Source organism: Coenobita brevimanus, chromosome 21 (genome assembly GCF_032717465.1).
Source record: "Coenobita brevimanus isolate Jiangsu-jjx chromosome 21, ASM3271746v2, whole genome shotgun sequence".
Lineage (NCBI taxonomy): Eukaryota > Metazoa > Arthropoda > Malacostraca > Decapoda > Coenobitidae > Coenobita > Coenobita brevimanus.
The window spans coordinates 22,715,853-22,719,533 of NC_136974.1; the positions used below are offsets into that span (position 1 = coordinate 22,715,853).

General features: G+C 38.1%; 1 pseudogene; it reads left to right on the top strand.

Annotated features, from left to right (window-relative positions):
• The first annotated feature begins 1,733 nt into the window (after window positions 1-1,733).
• Window positions 1,734-1,854, top strand: LOC145392336 (5S ribosomal RNA; annotated as a pseudogene).
• The last annotated feature ends 1,827 nt before the right edge of the window (window positions 1,855-3,681 follow it).

Here is a 3,681-nt window from a genome sequence, read left to right on the forward strand (position 1 = left end):
ACCCTTCTTCACATGATCATCCCACACAAGAAGTAGCTGAATTAATTAAATTAACTGACTGTAAGCTAGAACAGGCTAAGTACGTAATAATCATCATGATCCAGGATATCCTATCAGCTGGGAGTAACACACTTGACACAAGAAACATCACACATACACGTAACAGACGCGGTTTGTTCGACCTAGGTGGAGCAATTTTAGACAACATTTTTGGACTAGCTACAGAAAATGATCTAAAGGAAATAAATAACAAATTTAACAAAATAGCACAAATTCTCTCATACCAACGTAAGTTAGCTGTTACTCAGAACACCTTAATGCTGACGATTGTAAAGAACCTAAGTAAGGCAGAACCATCAACTCTAGGAATTGTGGAGAAAGTAATTGTACTAGAAGGTAACAATACATTATTCCAACACCTCTCTGTGATCATAGAACATATTGACGTAATAATACTACAGTTAGACAATACTAGAGCTCGTATCAGGCCTTCATGAAAGAATTTTCTAATGCTGGTAACGGAAAGATCACCATTAATTTACTACCGGTTCACAACCTCCGGCAAATAATTAGTCAAGGCATACATAAGCATGGTTTGAAACCTTTGTTTGAGGAAAAAAATCTGATGTTATATTATCTATATCTGGAAGCAACACTCACAACAACATTAATAGTAGTTCATGTACCATTCGTAACAGATGATTTTATTTTCACAGTCTATGAAATACACCCTTTTCCTTCTAAGAAAGATGACTCATTAGTCAACATCAATATCAAAACAGAGGTTATCATGGTCTCCAAGAAATAGGACGCTGTCACTTTCACTGGTAAAACAACAATTGGACACAAATGCCGCACATCATTACATGCATTTCACTTTTGTCCTGCGTACATCTTCACGTTTCAGCCAACTGAGACAGTCCCTTGTGAAATGGCCATCATAATAGATTATGACATCCTTCATCATTGCAACTTCACATTTGCTCCACATAAACCCATTCTTCAACAAGACATTGGACATTCACAGTTCTTCTGCTTCACTCAAAATACATCAGTTTTTGTGACTTTGCCCAGACACACCTCCAGCCCATTCATCAGCATCTGGTTTATACATCTCCCCAGACTACTGTGCAGTCCTGACACCTACACTATCCACCTTGCCCACGAAAAACCATCATGCCATTCTCAACCACACACACAAATACTTCCAGCCAATGCCTAGGATGAACTTAATTGTAACTGAACACATTAAGTTGACTTCACCCAAGTATGAAACCATGCAATTAATAAATCAGACAATACAACCTTGGGAAGAATACAGTGGGATTATGTTTAACCCATATTATGTATTCATCCCCGCTCCAGTCATCTTTGTAATTTTCTCCATTATATTTACTGTATTACTTTTGGCCATGCACAGAATGCAAGCAGGGATTGCTAACCTGCAATCAGTGTTTAAGAACTGTTCTGTACAAGTAACACAAAACTGAGTAAATATTGTAAATATTGTATATGTATTTTATATAAAATAGCAAAATATGGGTACACATAATATAGGCTTATTTTAATTATACTATCATATATATATATATATATATATATATATATATATATATATAGAGAGAGAGAGAGAGAGAGAGAGAGAGAGAGAGAGAGAGAGAGAGAGAGAGAGAGAGAGAGAGAGAGAGAGAGAGAGAGATGCAGCAAGTCCGTCTCATATATACTGTATAATTGATTATGGTACATACCACGTTGAGTACACTGCTTCCCGTCCGATCAGCGAAGTTTAAGCAACGTTGGGTCTGGTTAGTACTTGAATGGGTGACCGCCGGGGAACACCAGATGCTGTTGGCATCCCTACGTGCCAAGTGGGGTTGGTGGAGGATTAGTGCCCCTCCCTGTAAAACAATTTACTCTAAGCCCTTGGCCACCCCGTTTGGGATACATGGCGTCTGGCAATGAATGAATGAATTATTTTAATAATACAATTATATTATACATGTACAATTTCATAACTACAATGACTACATTATCCCAGTTATGTAACTTTCACAATATTATGTGTTTCACTTACAGATTGATTGTAATGTGTATATAGTATCCATTAATATGTTATGACTATTTACTGTCGATGGTACTCCAGTTTCACATGACCGAGCGATATGTAGGCATAATATAACAGAAAACTGTATGTAACTATATAGCTATAGGTAACAATATGTAAAACAGATAGATATATCTGAGTTCTCCAGGAAGGGTTACAGAACACATCCCCTTACCTAGATGAACCAGGAATGTCAATTCACATAATGTATATCCACAACCTTTGTTGTCCCAGACCATCAAGAATCCTTAACCATACGATGTATATCAAACTTCCTCATACGAGTAGTTCAGACGACCAAGAATTTCATGACGTATTCAAACTCATGGAGCAACCAGCCCTAGCCAGTTAGTCCACGTGATAGGAAAGTTACCAGACATACATCCTCCCCACGCTGTATATAATGTCAGAGAGATTGCCTTCAGATCAGAGAAAGGGGAGAGAAGGGCTAGAGAGAAGGTCCTGCGTTAGGGTCACGCTCTGTTACACTGTAACTCACTAATATAACTGTGTGCAATAAATTTTGTAACCCAAGAATCCTGTAACTCACCTCATTGACACAACGTCTCGTTACTTATGCTGGCTGAGCTTAATGATCCATAATCGATTGCCCTATCTCCCTACAAGTACCTAAGACCACGCTATCGATATATATATATATATATATATATATATATATATATATATATATATATATATATATATATATATATATATATATATATATATATATATATATATATATATATATATATATATATATATATATATATACACTATATCTCATCAGCCGTTTGAGTGTCCACTGCAGGACTGGCCTATCCCAACCGAAGCGGGGACGATACAGCCAATGTATCTCTGCCAGGTTTTGGCTGTCCAAGTGGCTTAGGCTGTCTGGTAGAGATTGTATGTAGGGTGAGAAGTGCTTGTAAGTGTATTGTAGTGTTGGAGTGGCTTTGGATGTGTGTGTAGTCTGTGAACCAAGTGTTATCGGCCCACGCAAGCTGACTGGGTGGAAGCATACTTTATAGTATGTGACACTGGTTCAACCACAGCATCCTTGATGTCCGCCAATGCAGTACGTGGCCAGAAGAACGCTACCAAAGTTTATTACCCTGGTGGGGCGTGAACCCTCGTTCTTCAGTGTACGAAAACGAACACTTTACCACTGAGTCTCCGTATATATATATATATATATATATATATATATATATATATATATATATATATATATATATATATATATTCCATTGGAGCCCAATGCCCTCAATATAGGACAGGACTGGGAATTTCCAACAGTTAATAAAGTAGGGAACCCCCTGGGCAGGGACCTATGAGTTGCGTGACTATGAGCCGATAGGCGGAGGGCGGTATGCTTAGTACCCTCCCAGCCCAATGTCTAACCCAGGAACCCTGGGATCCAATGGGATATATATATACATATATACACAAGTAGAGAGAGAGAGAGAGAGAGAGAGAGAGAGAGAGAGAGAGAGAGAGACATCCATAAATTCCATGAACACAATTCAGTTCTGCTCGAGCACTCTCTCCTGTATCTGCCTTAATGAAAATACTAT